Source organism: Eriocheir sinensis, unplaced genomic scaffold, assembly GCF_024679095.1.
Source record: "Eriocheir sinensis breed Jianghai 21 unplaced genomic scaffold, ASM2467909v1 Scaffold1043, whole genome shotgun sequence".
Classification (NCBI taxonomy): domain Eukaryota; kingdom Metazoa; phylum Arthropoda; class Malacostraca; order Decapoda; family Varunidae; genus Eriocheir; species Eriocheir sinensis.
In genome coordinates, this window is record NW_026110345.1 from 105,001 (window position 1) to 122,143 (window position 17,143).

Here is a 17,143-nt window from a genome sequence, read left to right on the forward strand (position 1 = left end):
CGGGACAGCACGAGCCTAGTATGGTTCTTTTCCTGTATTTCACAACTAGGTAAATACACACACACACACACACACACACACACACACACACACACACACACACACACACACACACACACAAACACACACAAGGCTCTTTGTGTCGTCAACTCCCTCCCTCCTGCTACTGACAGTCTCCTGCCTCTGGGTATGGAATAAAAAAAGGGTACAAACATTTATAACCTGGTCTTTGGTATGCATTATTTCTCAGTGAATTTAAGGTATTTTTAACAGTTATAATATGGATGTTTGAAAAGCCTCTCCTAGAACTTGCCGGGACTGTTTTGTGATGGTGGTGATGGTTTTACACAGCCTCGGTGCCAAGAAATGGAGAGTCACACATGAAAATCTGGATAATCTATTCTGTGGCCTTGAAAATAGTTATATAGGAGCTAGAGACGCTTATAAATATGGACCATGAACTGTCTTGTGATGGTGGTGATAGTTTTACATGACCTCGGTGCCAAGAAATGGAGAACCACCCATCAAAACCCAGTTCATCTACTTTGTGGCATTGGGAAACGGTCATATGGCCTCGGAGGTGTAGTAAACGCAAACGATACTATCAAATTTACATTTAAATGCTTATAAATTGTGTTTTTAACTTGAAATTTAACTTTGAGAGTAAGAGAAGCCAACTCCATCATTCCAGAGAATGGCAAGCGTGTTTTTAAGAGGAGTGGGCCAGGCAGCCTGTGTGTGCCTTCAACACAGCAACACCTTGGATCTCTTCACATATCATTCCTCTTTCCATCATAATAAGAGACAATGGCACTATGTAACGTTCCTAAGACCATAATTACTTTGTCTCTGCTTTTTTTGAGTGGTTAAGGTGTTTGCTAGAATTGAAAGTATATGTATATTTTTTCAGGTGAGCTGTGCTGGTCTGGGAATGAAACGGACTATAATAATTATATAGTGAGAATAATCTTTTGTTTGTGTGTTGTACTGTTCTGGTAAGTGTGGAGTGAGTTTTCCTGTGTTTCCTGAGCCAGTGCTTGGTGTGGCCTGCCTGTCCCTTAGGGGAGGTGACCTGACCCACACCACGCCACACCACCTCACACACACACACACACACACACACACACACACTACAAACAAAAGGAATGTTCACTGAAACAATACCAGACGAGGGGGACAGACGGAGGAGTGTGGAAAGTAACAGGAAGAAGACGGAGCTGTACATGGAAAAAAAATGTAGCGTGTAATGTGACAGGAAGAAGACGGAGGTGTACATGGGAAAAAAAGAAGGCAAAGAATTTATCACAAAAGAAACTATTGTAGGAATAAACTGAACACAAGAAGGAACAAGGAAATTAATGATAAATGAACACTCACCAGTCACTCCTGTGTACCACCCTCCTCCTCCTGCAACAAATCAGGTTAGGAATTAATGGACTGTGTAAACATTGATCCTTGGTGCCATAACAATAGTACATTCTGTTCACGTCAAAACAGCACCATTAAAACCCTGAGCCTGAGCCCTGCTGTAACATGGCTAAGTCCTTCCCTGCCATGCTACCCTCACTCTTGTAACATATCCCAGCACACTTATCAACAGCTGGGAGGCCTTGGCTATTTCCTCCTGCCTAGGACTTGAACGCCTTAAGGGCATCATAGTGAGGGCTGAATAACAGGAAGAGAAAATGTCTATTATTTCCCCAAAAAAGTGTACTAGTTCTTTTTTATGCAACAAGATGATGCTATTGATAATGTAATACCTATCAAACTGTATTTTTAGATCCCAAAAACCAGTAGAATGGGGAGGGAGGGAGGGAGGGACAGAGAAAATGACTATAGAGGTGAGGGAAGAAAGAAAGAAAGGGAAAGAAGGGAGGAAACAGAAAGAGGGGAGAGAAAGGGAGCGTGAGGGAAAGGAAGGGAGAGAAAGAAGGAAAGGGAGAAGGGAAGAATGAGAAGGGAGAGAAAGAAACATTAGGGAATAAATAACAGGAACTGGGAAAGACAGGAAGAAAGAGGGAGGAGGAGGAGGAGGAGGAGAAAGAGGGAGATAAGAGAGAGGGAATGAAGGGAGAGAAAGTAGGGGAAGAAAAAAGGAGAGAAAAGGAAACATGGAAGTGCAGGCAACAGAAACCCTATTGGCTCATTACGAGGTCACCCGCTTGGGTGATTTAATCTGCTCGACAGCCACTTGGGGCCTGGGGAGCAGATGAAAGCACCTCAATATTGGGGAGCAGATGAAAGCACCTCGATATTGGGGAGCAGATGAAAGCACCTCGATATTGGGGAGCAGATGACAGCACCTCGATATTGAGGAGCAGATGAAAGCACCTCGATATTGGGGAGCAGATGACAGCACCTCGATATTGGGGAGCAGATGACAGCACCTCGATATTGGGGAGCAGATGACAGCACCTCGATATTGGGGAGCAGATGACAGCACCTCGATATTGGGGAGCAGATGACAGCACCTCGATATTGGGGAGCAGATGACAGCACCTCGATATTGGGGAGCAGATGAAAGCACCTCGATATTGGGGAGCAGATGAAAGCACCTCGATATTGGGGAGCAGATGAAAGCACCTTGATATTGGGGAGCAGATGAAAGCACCTCGATATTGGGGAGCAGATGACAGCACCTCAATATTGGGGAGCAGATGAAAGCACCTCGATATTGGGGAGCAGATGAAAGCACCTCAATATTGGGGAGCAGATGAAAGCACCTCAATATTGGGGAGCAGATGAAAGCACCTCAATATTGGGGAGCAGATGAAAGCACCTCAATATTGGGGAGCAGATGAAAGCACCTCAATATTGGGGAGCAGATGAAAGCACCTCGATATTGGGGAGCAGATGAAAGCACCTTGATATTGGGGAGCAGATGAAAGCACCTCAATATTGGGGAGCAGATGAAAGCACCTCGATATTGGGGAGCAGATGAAAGCACCTTGATATTGGGGAGCAGATGACAGCACCTCAATATTGGGGAGCAGATGACAGCACCTCGATATTGGGGAGCAGATGAAAGCACCTCGATATTGGGGAGCAGATGACAGCACCTCGATATTGGGGAGCAGATGAAAGCACCTCGATATTGGGGAGCAGATGACAGCACCTCGATATTGGGGAGCAGATGAAAGCACCTCGATATTGGGGAGCAGATGACAGCACCTTGATATTGGGGAGCAAATGACAGCACCTCGATACTGGGGAGCAGATGAAAGCACCTCGATATTGGGGAGCAGATGACAGCACCTCGATATTGGGGAGCAGATGACAGCACCTCGATATTGGGGAGCAGATGACAGCACCTCGATATTGGGGAGCAGATGAAAGCACCTCGATATTGGGGAGCAGATGAAAGCACCTCGATATTGGGGAGCAGATGACAGCACCTCGATACTGGGGAGTAGATGAAAGCACCTCGATATTGAGGAGCAGATGAAAGCACCTCGATATTAAGGAGCAGATGAAAGCACCTCAATATTGAGGAGCAGATGACAGCACCTCAATATTGAGGAGCAGATGACAGCACCTCAATATTCAGTTTATTCCCGACGCAGCGAAGTGACAGTCGATTTTATATTTGAAGTTTACTACTTCTGAGGGAAGATTGTTCCAGTGGCGGATGACTCGATTTGAAAAGAAATTCCTTCCAATGTCTGTGTTACATCGACTCGACTGAATGGGTAAACCGTTATTACTAGTTTTTAGGTTGGTTTGCAGTTCAAAGAATTTGGAGTAATGGACGTTATTGAACTTTTTCAGATACTTGAAGACTTGAATCATATCCCCTCGTAGGCGTCTTTTCTCCAATGTAAAGAGATTGAGTCGCTTGAGTCGTTCCTCGTACGGTTGAGCCCTTAAGGTTGAAATCATCTTTGTGGCGCGTCGTTGAATCCTTTCCAGTAAAGCAATGTCCTTTCTGTAATTGGGAGACCAGAATTGTACTGCATACTCGAGGTGCGGTCTTACCATGGAATTATACAAGGATAGCATCACGTCTGGCGTTTTGCACTCGAAGTTCCTCGCTATGAACCCGAGCATAATGTTGGCCTTGTTGTATGCTTTTTTACAGTGATTCGCGTGTTTCAGGTCACTGCTGATAGTGACTCCAAGATCCTTTTCCTCCTGCATTGCTTGCAGAGGTCTCCCATTCATGATGTATGTGTGGTTACTATTTTGGGACCCAATGTGCATGACTTTGCATTTGTCAACATTAGAAGACATTTGACATTTTTCCGACAATTCTATAATGTGATTGAGGTCTTTCTGAATGATTTCGCAGTCGGTCTTTGTGAGGGCCTCTCCACCCACCTTGGTGTCGTCAGCAAATTTCGATATTGTGGATTTCAGTCCTGATTCTAGGTTGTTGATATATATGATAAAGAGGATGGGTCCCAGCACTGACCCTTGAGGCACTCCACTAGTGACTGGAAGCCAATCGGAAGGCTGTCCGCTGAGTAATACTCGTTGTTTTCTGTCGCTGAGCCAATCTCTTATCCACATGATCAGATTGGCTCCGATGCCCGCCGAGTGCAGTTTCTTAACCCGTGGGCTTGGGCTGTGGGAAAGCCGAGGAGTGGCCGAGAAACGGCAACATTACACTGCATTTTGAGACTAAGAAAAGAGCATGGAACGTGAATCAGAGTACACTACTCATAACCATAAAGCCGTTTATAATATTTATTTATACTCAAACTCCATTATTTTTGGGTGGTGTTTGTCACAAAATAAACAGACTCGTGACGCGTGGCATCTAGCCGAGTGTCACTTGTTGTCTACTTTAGAGAATTTGACAAGTGATTCCGGTATGGATGGCTAATTCAGTCTGCCATGACCTTACAGCACCACCTATGACAAATAAGCCCACCTTAAGATCAATCACACACCACAATGACCCAGGGCATTCATGGTGGGTTGCTCTATGCCGCCACCGCCTACAGTTAGCTCGAATTAGGCGTTTTGAGCCAAGCCCCATACGGGGTCCGTCGTTTCAGCGGACCGACTCGCGGGAGCCCAAAAATGGGTCCGCCGACGCTGCCGGGTTAAGGAGTCTCTCGTGTGGTACCTTGTCGAAGGCTTTCTGAAAGTCCAGGTATATAACATCACTGGGGATGTGGGCATCCCAGTTCTTATATATGCCTTGGAAGAAGTCTAATAAATTCGTTAGGCAGGAGCACTTGTTTCTGAAGCCATGCTGGGTGTCGGAGAAAGGATGGGAAGGGAAGGGATGGGAAGGGAAAGGAAGAGAAGGTTACGGAAGGGAAGGAAAGTGAAGGGAAGGAAAGTGAAGGGAAGGGATGGGAAGGGAAGGGAAAGGAAGGGAAGGGAAGGGAAGAGAAGGAAAGGGAAGGGAAGGGATGGGAAGGTTTTTGAAGGGAAGAGAGGGTTAGGGAAGGGAAATGAAGGGATGGGATGGGAAGGGATGGGAAGGGATGGGAAAGGAAGGAAAGGGATGGGAAGGTATGTGATGGGAAGGTATGGGATGGGAAGGGAAGGAATTGGAAGAGAAAGGATGGGATGGGAAGGGATAAGAAGGGAAGGGATGGCAAGGGATGGGAAGGAAGGGATGGGAAGGAAGGAAGGGATGGGAAGGAAAGGATGGGATGGGATGGGAAGGAGAAGGGAGGGAAAGGAACGGATGGGAAGGGAAAGGATGGGAAGGAAGGAGGGAAAGGAAGGAAGGGATGGGAAGGAAGGGATGGGAAGGGAAGGAAGGAAATGAAGGGATGGGATGGGAAGGATGGGAAGGATGGGAAAGGAAGGAAAGGGCTGGGAAGGTCTGTGATGGGAAGGTATGGGATGGGAAGGGAAGGAATTGGAAGAGAAAGGATGGGATGGGAAGGGATAAGAAGGGAAGGGATGGAAAGGATGGAAGGAAGGGATGGGAAGGAAGGGAAGGATGGGAAGGAAAGGATGGGATGGATGGGAAGGAAGGGAAGGGAAGGGAAGGGAAGGATGGGAAGGGAAAGGAGGGAAAGGGAAGGAAAGGAAGGGAAGGAGAGGGAAGGGATGGGAAGGAAGGAAGGGAATGAAGGGATGGGATGGGAAGGGAAGGAAGGAAGGATGGGATGGAAGGAAGGAATGGGAAGAGAAAGGATGGGATGGGAAGGGATGGAAAGGGATGGGAAGGAAGGAAGGAGGAGGGAAGGAAGGAAGGGAGGGAAAGGAAGGGGAAGGGATGGGAGGGGAAGGAAGGGATGGGAAGGAAAGGATGGGAAGGAAAAGGATGGGATGGGATGGAAGGGAAGGATGGGAAGGAAAGGATGGGAAGGAGGGGATTGAAAGGAAGGAAGGGAAGGAAGGAAGGATGGGAAGGGATGGAGGGGAGGGAAGGAAGGATGAAGGGAAGGGATGGGAAGGAAGGATGGGATGGGAAGGGAAGGGATGGGAAGGAGGGATGGGATGGGATGGGATGGGAAGGGATGGGAAGGAGAGGATGGGATGGGAGGGGAGGAAAGGAAGGAAGGGATGAGAAGGAAAGGGATGGGAATTAAAGGGAAGGGAGAGGATGGGATGGGATGGGAAGGGAAGGGATGGGAAGGGAGGGATGGGATGGGATGGGATGGGATGGGAAGGGATGGGAAGGGAGAGGATGGGATGGGAGGGGGAGGGAAAGGAAGGGAAGGGATGAGAAGGGAAGGGATGGGAAGGAAAGGGAAGGGAAGGGAAGGGAAGGGATGGGATGGGATGGGAAGGGAAGGGATGGGAATGGAAAGGAAGGAAGGGAAGGGATGAGAAGGAAAGTGATGGAAAGGGAAGGGAAAGGAAGGGAAGGGAGGGGAAGGGGAAGGAAGGGAAGGAAGGAATGGGAAGGGAAGGGAAAGGGAAGAAAGGAAAGGAAGGGAATGGAAGAGAAAGGAAGGAAGGGGGAAGCATTATTTTCAAAAGCCAATTGTTACACATCTTCCTCTCTCTCTCTCTTCTCTCTCTCTCTCTCTCCAGGTGTGACCTACCCGTCAGTCTCCTGCCTGAAGGGTGAGGCTGTGTGTGTGGATGAGCAGGCTGTCTTGCAGGTGTGGTTGCTGGCCTCCAAGGGCTGGACGGCTCCTACGGAAAGGGAAGCTTGGGAGTGATTTTGCCTCTGAAAAAATAAAGAATTTGGGTGTTCATAACCCCTTGACTGCTGACTTCCTGCAAGAATACATCACCAATCTGCAGAGGTGGAACAAAAAGTGCCTGCTACAATTCACGGAAGAAAAATGTAAAGTCCTGCACCTTGGAAGGGGATATCCAGCACACCAATACCACATGGGAAACACTCTACTATCCACCACAGAGGCAGAGAAAGACCTGGGAGTGTATGTTACCAGGCTACCAGTGAAGGGATATCCAGCACACCAATACCACATGGGAAACACTCTACTATCCACCACAGAGGCAGAGAAAGACCTGGGAGTGTATGTTACCAGGCTACCAGTGAAGGGATATCCAGCACACCAATACCACATGGGAAACACTCTACTATCCACCACAGAGGCAGAGAAAGACCTGGGAGTGTATGTTACCAGGCTACCAGTGAAGGGATATCCAGCACACCAATACCACATGGGAAACACTCCACTATCCACCACAGAGGCAGAGAAAGACCTGGGAGTGTATGTTACCAGGCTACCAGTGAAGGGATATCCAGCACACCAATACCACATGGGAAACACTCCACTATCCATCACAGAGGCAGAGAAAGACCTGAGAGTGTATGTTACCAGGCTACCAGTGAAGGGATATCCAGCACACCAATACCACATGGGAAACACTCCACTATCCACCACAGAGGCAGAGAAAGACCTGGTAGTACAGGTTACCAGGCTGCTAGTGAAGGAAAAATCCGTGCCAATCGCAGCGGACAGGTTAGGTACCTAATCTAACGTGTCATAACCTAAACTAAACTAATGCAGGTAATTATTTACAAGAGGTCCGCCTCCCCCTCCCTAAAATGGGGAAAATTCCCTACTCCCGAAAGTTTAGGGAAGCTTCCCGTCCTGTTATCGCCGTTTGGCGATGTGAGGAAATAGAGGAAAATGAGAGAGGGTGAGAAGTGGAGAGAGATGAGGAGAGAGGTGGAAGGGTGGAGAGGAAGGAATAAGGGAGAGGTTTACTATTGCAAAGGCCATTTGTCGTCGGGAATGTTATGACAGTACGGTCAGAGAGGTCACCAAATCCATCAGGCCGGCCTACAGTTGTCTGAAGGCGTCCTTGTTCAGAGCCATGAGTGTGTCCCACACAGGAGGGAGGTACGTACGAAGGCAAAGGGCAGACGGTTAAGGAAGTTGGTGCAGGGAAGACGTTGAGGCGGACGAACGACCGAGAGCCCGAGGTGTTTATAGACCCTGACAGTGTAAGGTCCGTTGAAGTTGTGTTCTTACGTGTTATAGTGCTCCACATGTTGTACTTGTACGTACGTCAGACAGTCGGACACCTGACGGTGTATTATAATGTGTTATACTGATCCGTGTATTGTCTTTTGTACTCAACTGGACAGCAATCAGTTATCACTGATGTATAAATGCAGTGATGAGAATAGATGATTCTCGGAGTGTGATGGTTACATGTACTTCATACTGACAGGTTTGATCCATAAAACTAGAGATCGCATCAGACAGACGGGTCTTTCCTTAACAATCAACTGACTGTGGTTACACGTCCCGCGCTGCATATTTCCCACACCTTACACCGTGTGTCCAACATATTTGAACTACTCCAACCTAACTTTACATAGCCTTCTAATGGGGTGGGGGGGCTTCACCCCTCTCGACCCCCCCCCCCCCCTCTCTGCTAAGGACACTGAGTGAAATTGCGTGGTTTCTGTACGTGGCAAAAAATCCCTTGAATATATTTAACCCTTAAGTACATAACCTATTAAATTATACACTAACACATGCGTGGGTCCTTGCGGACCCCAACTTTTAAAAAATGAAAAAAATACTTCTAATTGTATTTTATTCAAACTAAAAGCAGCATGGGCAATGGCAAACTTAATCCTGTTTCTGGAGAAACAAATATATGTAAAGATTGATAAGTAAGTATTGGATTGGATAGCCTCCAAAATCTCCAAAACTCATGAAAAATAATACACCTGTTCACAATACATTTTGTATCAGGCCCTCCCATGCAAGTACTCCCATGTAGCGTGTCCCAAGCACAGCCTGGGAGTGTGGGATGCAGCTGATGTACCCCCAGTATTCTGGCACCACTGCTAGTTCTGAGGCAAGCTATCAAAAAAGTTGATATTTTATTAGTGCAAAAAAAAAGTCTTTGGGGTATTTTTGTACAAATGTACATTAGTACAGTTGCAATTCATAGAAAATTATTACTTACATTTGAGGAATTTGCAGAGAGCCTCCTTATACAAGTAAAGCACACATTGTGGCTTTTCCTAACATCATTCCGCGGACACTTCCTGCACCGTACTATGCAGGAGCTGATATTGAACAACACCGCCTGCTCCATTGCTCCATTAGGACGCTGAACATCAATGGGGATGTTGCAGACGGTGGATATGTAGGATTGCAAGGGGAACTGAGGTGAACCAGTTGTCCACAGTTACGTTCCTGTCGGTGTTATGATATGGTCTACGGAGTCAGCTCCTTCGTCAGGCAGTGTCCCAGGCCCAGGTTTCCTTGAGCTGGTGGATCTCCCTTCCCCAAGTACGGTTTTGGCCCCAATAGGTACTCCCTTGTGTTGTCAGCTATAAGGACAAGTTTCAGTCCATACTTGGCAGGCTTATTGGGAATGTACATTTTGAACGGTCAGCGCCCGTCATATATATATATATATTTCTGGGACTCGTGTAATACAACGTTGTATTACGTATACACATACATGGGGTCGAAACGGGCACCAATCGCTTCTACACTGGACAGGAAAGAGCGAGAGCTGCACGCACACAACATCGACAACATCAAAGAGAACAGAAAAGCTATCAGGCATCACAGCTGTCTGGCGCCAATGAGGCGGCTGTGTTACCATTGAGAAAATATAGTGGGGTCCGATCCGACCCCCGGATGTGTTTAAGGGTTAAACACTGCAAGAAAGTGAACACTGTGCAGCAGCTACTTGAAAACTGAGCAAACACAAAATCTTTCTCACTTTTCAATATAAAAATTTCACTCCTGGCAGCCTCTGTGGTGTTGGGCTACAAAACCTGTTTTTGCAAGAAAAGGCATCGTCCATGTTGCAGCTTGCTCCTGGAAAAAAAAAAAAAAAAAAAACTAAAAGCTTATAAGAATAGTGCCATCACTCTCATAATTAGTCTTTATCCCAATTCCTGACTCAAGCCGTGAAAGGAAATATATAAATCCTTAAATATATATTGAACAAATAAGTAAAAATATACAACTTTATGAAACAAATAAGTAGTTTTACAGTAAACTGGTTTATGAAGAATTCAGCCAAGAAAAACTAGACAGCAGCTGACAAGAGCATGGAAGGAGGAAGATCAAGCTTCTGTTTACCTCCTCACCTGGACCTTCCAAGCATTGAGAAAGTTGAGCAGCATGACTGTGCCCATCGCACTGTCTCCCTCCTCCACAAGCTTGATCAGCAGCACAGTGGTCGGCAGGTCACTGGGGGAACACAACAGTGCTACTACAATGGGTCGCCTTGTGCAGCAAAGAGTTGCATGCCCAGTCTCTGCCATGATGAGGTCAGTGCTGAGTCAGAGGGCAGGAGAATAGCAGAGTAGATTATTCAGTAATAATATATCCAAAAATAATGATTTTTTTTTCGCAAAAATTTACTATTGTGTATGTACACAGCACCTCAAGTAAGCTTACACACACATGTTAGACCTTCAGTACACTCTTGTGCATCTATCAGTGACCCAACACTGCAGGAGCATATAATTTTGGTGACTTTTGTTGTTAAGGATATTATGAAACCAATCAGAGAAAACTAATTCAAAATATCTGTACAGGAAAAGGAAAACCTGTCATATGGAAAGGCTCCTATCTGAAGGAAGCAATGGCTAGGTCAGGTATTCTTCCACTTGTTGGCCTTCAACAGTCAAGGTGTGAAGCATGTCTTACACACCACACTTTCCATCCCCTGCATCACCAGCTAACATGAGCCCTACTACTACGTACCAAATTTCCATGAAGAGTTTGACAAGGCCGGCATATTCATAGAGAAATTCTTGTACTAGTAAAAATGGTTGCACAATGGATACAGATACAAAAATAATATAAATGGATGCATTCATTCATCGATACACAGATAGATGGATACATGAAGAACATAATTAAATATACCGCCATAGATGGATATTGATAGACAGAGATGGACAGAAAAATACTCAGGTTTGCATAACACCCCCCTCCCCCTTCCCCCCCCAATAAAAAAAATCAAATCAGTTAAAATTTCCCTAAAAGAACATGTTTTCTTTTAATTTATGTATATGTTGGTGGCCTCCCGAGTCTATGTTCTGGTTGATGTGTTGATATAAACAAGCTTGGGAATGATCCTTCCTTTTAAACCCAACCCACCGCCTTATGTTGGGTTTTACTGGCTTTTTGTATTGTTGTTTTTATCATTTTTATTCTTCATATTAAAAAATAAATCAGTCAAGATTGGTAATAATAGTCATGTTTAGAGAAGCAAAAGGTCATTTTCTGAAGAGTATAAATTAACACAGACCAGCCTGCACCTTGGATCGTGTGTCTGCTCTTCACTTTATAATAATCTTTTCACTCTAAATCACACTTGAACCTCAATTTCCTAGATATTGGATTTCCCAGTAGACAAAATCTTGGGTCCTGCAAGACATGTACCCGGCTATGTTCAGCCTTTACTGACACATGCCTGACCCAATCCGGGCATCAAAACAAGTCCAGCCGTACATCAGATTCCGTCCCCTGGTCTGTTTCTGCCGCCTAGACATACCAGTATGTTGTTGTCTCATGCAGCCATGCTTTGACCTTACATTTGCAAGTAAGAAACATTATGTTCATAGGGAATCAAGTTCACACATTGTGCAACTTTATATTACGTGCAGAAATTTTATGAGGGAGCTGTTGTTCTGGAATGGCATTTTGGCTGTACTCAGCTGATTGACTATCAAGGCTGGCTCTCTCCTCACCTGTGTGGGCTAACAGGTGAACCCAACACAGCTGAGACTTGTAGTGTGGAGATAATTGGGTAGACTCATTCCACCCTTGCTCGCCTCACGTGCTAGCAGACCAGCAGCTGCTGGATCTATGCTTGTATAGCAGACTGTAGGTCTATAAACTATAGGTAGAGTATCATATGTAGTGCTTACAGGTTGAGTGCCACAGGCAATGGAGGGGAATGATTGGGAGGGCTGGCCCAACCAACCCCCCATCCTCCCTCCTGCCAGCACATGAGGGCAGTGGTGGGCTGTAGGGGTGCAGGAACAATGAGTAAACAAGTAACTCCATGGCAGGATATTTAAAATGTCACCTCATTGCTTAACGACATATTACTAATATTATTGGCCTGGTCGTCGTAGGTGTGAGGTAGGTTGCATACCTCCAAACTTGAGGACTGCCTGTAATGGCCGCAGAGAACACAGCAAACACTGCATTGCTGCTGCTGACACTGTTCACAGGTATCAACTGCTGCTTAGGATTATCATTCAGTTCCTTCATTATTAAATTCTTATAGAAAACATTCATTGGAAATACTTCACAGTAGTACAGTGTGCTTAAGCACCTGGAGCTGAAAAAAAATTGCAGACACTTGGTGTCACTGTCCATGGTTGACATGCATTGGAAGTTTTCAAATAACTTGTTTTTGTTAATTTTTCTTATATGTGGTGCTCGGGTGTGTGGCACTGCCAGACCCAGGGTGCCAGACAAGTATATTCCTGCCCGGACTTTTGGCCTTCCCACCATTACTCCGGGAAATGGAGAGTCCAGTCCAACACTTTGTAATGGATTCTTTCAACTCATTTACATTTTAACATAATGAAAATAAAAAACAAAAAACAATAAAACTCAATAACCCCACAGGAGAGTGTTTTTTATATTCCAGTTTTTGTTTCCTGCAAAGACAGATATAGATAGATATATTGAAGATAACTGAATGTATGTATTAGAAATATGACAGACTAGCAAAAGATAGATATACTGATAACTGAATGTATTTATTAGAGATATGACAGACTGGCAGACAGATATATTGATAACTGAATGTATTTAGAGATATGACAGACAGATATATTGATAATAATGTATTTAGAGATATGACAGACTGGCAAAAGACAGATATATTGATAACTGAAAGTATTTAGAGATATAACAGACAGATATATTGATAACTGAATGTATTTAGAGATATGACAGACAGATATATTGATAACTGAATGTATTTAGAGATATGACAGACAGATATATTGATAACTGAATGTATTTAGAGATATGACAGACAGATATATTGATAACTGAAAGTATTTAGAGATATGACAGACAGATATATTGATAACTGAATGTATTTAGAGATATGACAGACAGATATATTGATAACTGAATGTATTTAGAGATATGACAGACAGATATATTGATAACTGAATGTATTTAGAGATATGACAGACAGATATATTGATAACTGAGTGTATTTAAAGATATGACAGACAGATATATTGATAACTGAATGTATTTAGAGATATGACAGACAGATATATTGATAACTGAAAGTATTTAGAGATATGACAGACAGATATATTGATAACTGAATGTATTTAGAGATATGACAGACAGATATATTGATAATTGAATGTATTTAGAGATATGACAGACAGATATATTGATAACTGAATGTATTTAGAGATATGACAGACAGATATATTGATAACTGAAAGTATTTAGAGATATGACAGACAGATATATTGATAACTGAATGTATTTAAAGATATGACAGACAGATATATTGATAACTGAATGTATTTAAAGATATGACAGACAGATATATTGATAACTGAATGTATTTAGAGATATGACAGACTGGCAAAGGCATACACAGCTAGAGTCACACATGTAAAGGCCAAGGCACTCACTTCTATGAGTGGGTCTGCATGACAGCAAGGCACTGGGCAGGCAAGACATGGCACTGGTCTTTGCTGCTGTGGTCAGAGGGGCTGGGTGGTGCCCACCTGTTGGGCACAAAACACAGTTACTGGCACATACTTCCATTATCTTTAATCTAACATAACACTCTCTCTTCTACTGTTGTTGGTGTCATATCTCCATCATATCATATTTGCCACTCTTGTTTTGTAGTGCTGGGGACAGAATGACATGCAAATATAGGTACATTAGCAAGGCCAAAGGCATGAGAACAGATCCTTGGAGACAAAAATAACATCTCATGATCTAGGGCAAGGGAAAGATCACCCATTGAAACATTCATACTCATTCTTCATTCAAGTCTGAGGATTTTACAAGCTTTCCCTCAATTGAAAACTTATATCAGAGTATTTGTGTTACATTTGATACAACCTTTACCGTTAAATTACACTGTCCTTCAATCTTTTCTCCATTAAAAACTAAAGTATCGAACATCTTGCTAACAATCATCTCCAGTGACTTGATTATGCACCTTGTATTTCACAGCAATCAAATTAATCACAATGTTTACACCACAAAGTCACCCGTGAAGGATCAACCCTCATGGAACTCAGTCACCTGAGACAAGACTGGAAGCAGCTTCTCAAGTTCCTGATTTATGGAGTATGAGACACAAGCAAACAAGGGACAAGCCTCATTCTTCAGTGCAATGTCACTGAGCTGAGCAAGACTTGCCTTACATCCAAGGACCAACTGAAACATTAGACCAATAATGGGTTTAAAGCATGATATTAACAAGTCATGTGTGAAGACAGGGCAAAGGTGTGAGTTCACCACAGGAGGTACATGGAATGTCTCAAGTTAAGTGTATGCTTGCATGCATGTGTGTGTGTGTGTGTGTGTGTGCTTCAGATACTGCCTCACCTTCTCACAGGTAATTACCAGGTCCACTGTCAGCTGCCCGGCACTCACTGATGGCTGCAAAATGCAAGAAAAGGAGCAAGTTCAGTGAATTCAATGAAGAACACAACAAATGATTAGTAAATTGGTTGCTTCAAGTTGATGGATAAAAAACTTGATCGTTGCTAATTTACTGAAAGATCACCTACGTTAGCATTCAACAGGCGAAAATCACTACCATTCCATTTATGGAGAAAGTACTGAACATTATATGAGATGGAATATTAAAGACACCCACGAAGAACAAAATAAAGGTAACAACACTGGGAGGAAAGTGTCTGTGGATACAATACACTAATCTAATGTTATTTTGGATGAGGAAGGAGCACTGGGTTAGCTGGACTCTGATAGTACCAGCTATTTCACTACTACTAGAATTGATATCAAGGGTACAAAAATGAGGCTACCAATTTCTGATAAATTATATCATTCTAAACCAAGAACAATATAGATTCCTTGTCAACAAATTGTATTCTTAACCCGGTGGTGGTGGTGGTGGTGGTGGTGGTAGCAGCGGGGATCATGTTTCTTATTGGTCCCTCAGAGCGAGAAAAATGAGAAAAAACCATCACTCACACAAAGCACTTCATAATATACTATATCAAAGCATTTGTGATCAGTTTATGTATCATCTATTTTGAGGGGTTTATATCATGGCACAAATTTGGCCCGTCGCTGCCACATGGTAAAGCCACAAATTTGGCCCGTCGCTGGTACATGGCAAAGCCACAAATTTGGCCCGTCGCTGGTACATGGTAAAGCCACAAATTTGGCCCGTCGCTGCTACACGGTAAAGCCACAAATTTGGTCCGTCGCTGCTACACGGTAAAGCCACAAATTTAGCCTGTCGCTGCTACACGGTAAAGACACAAATTTGGCCCATCACTGCTACTGGGTTAATGCATGTAGGCTTAAAGACAAAAACTGAGACCCACTTTATTGACCACATAGGAATTACTATACTCTATATGGTAAAGTTTTGTAAACACAGGAGCAAATTTAAAATGGCATACTATTGAGAACACATATAACACTGGGTCAAGGCACTGACTCGCCAAGATCAAGCTGTACTTGGTAAAAACACTCTGCTAAGGACACTGAGTGAAATTGCTTGTTTCTGTACGTGGCAAAAAATCCCTTGAATATATTTAAATTATTCCAACCTAACTTTACATAACCTTATAATGGGGGGATTCACTCCTCTCGACCCCTCCCCCCCCCTTCTATGGACACTGAGTGAAATTGCGTGGTTTTCGTACGTGGCAAAAAATCCCTCAAATATATTCAAACTACTCCAACCTAACTTTACATGTCATAACCTTTTAATTGGGGACTTCACCCCTCTCGACCACCCTTTGCTAGAAAGACTGAGTGAAATTGTGCAGTTTCTGTTTGATACGTAAGTAGATTAAGAATAGAGTAAGAAGTATTTATAAGTTATACATTACTGTTAAGTTTTCTTTGTAGGCGCCCCAAAAAAGTAACTCTATAATAACAGGGAGTCCAAATCCCTTATAGGAGATTTAATACCATTATAGTTTTGTATGTTTCTGCAATAGGATTGTATTGTAAGTTTGAGCTACATGTATGTAGCTTGGAGAGGATTCCTCTCAGACGAGGGCGCTGAGACTCAAGGAGCAATGTAGAGTTGTCAATAAATATTAAGTGCCTCCACACGTATCCTCCAGACTGACACCACGGACACGTCCACGAGGATGGGATATAACCAGTTACTACAAGCTATTACAGGTGTGCACTGGTGCTGTGAACAGTAATCAAATGCTGCTAGGCCACAAACACAGCACCGTACGTGGCAAAAAATCCCTTGAATATATTTAACCCGGTAGCAGCGGGGATCATGTTTCTTAATGGTCCCTCCTAGCGAGAAAAAATCACCCCTCATACAAACCATTTCATAATACGTATATATCAAAGCATTTGTGATCAGTTTATGTATCATCTATTTTGGGGGTTTATATCATGGCACAAATTTGGCCCGTCGCTGCTACACGGTAAAGCCACAAATTTGGCCCGTCGCTGCTACCAGGTTATACTACCCAACCTAACCTTACATAACCTTCTAACGGGGGGCTTCACCCCTCTCGACCCCCCCCCTCTTCTTTGAACAATGAGTGAAATTGTGAGGTTTCTGTATGTAG

The 17,143-nt window shown here is 43.9% G+C and overlaps 2 long non-coding RNA genes across 3 annotated transcripts in view; both read right to left on the minus strand.

Moving 5' to 3' along the window:
• The window catches only part of LOC126989078 (uncharacterized), a 5,888-nt gene extending 1,426 nt beyond the window's left edge, over positions 1 to 4,462 (minus strand). Inside the window, exons 1-3 of one of the 2 annotated variants that reach the window (XR_007742853.1) lie at positions 3,312 to 4,462; positions 3,004 to 3,087; positions 1 to 2,555 (exon numbers count right to left, since the gene is read on the minus strand). The exon at positions 1 to 2,555 is cut by the window's left edge and continues 1,426 nt beyond it. This is a non-coding gene — a long non-coding RNA (uncharacterized LOC126989078). Of the gene's footprint in view, positions 2,556 to 3,003; positions 3,144 to 3,311 lie in introns of both variants that reach the window. The other variant, XR_007742852.1, reaches the window with a different exon arrangement.
• Positions 4,463 to 13,669: 9,207 nt separating this feature from the next.
• On the minus strand, positions 13,670 to 15,004 carry LOC126989080 (uncharacterized). Its single transcript, XR_007742855.1, has 3 exons — positions 14,949 to 15,004; positions 14,643 to 14,777; positions 13,670 to 14,110 (listed from the first exon to the last, which is right to left on the minus strand). It is a non-coding gene; the product is annotated as an uncharacterized LOC126989080 (long non-coding RNA).
• Positions 15,005 to 17,143: the final 2,139 nt, after the last annotated feature.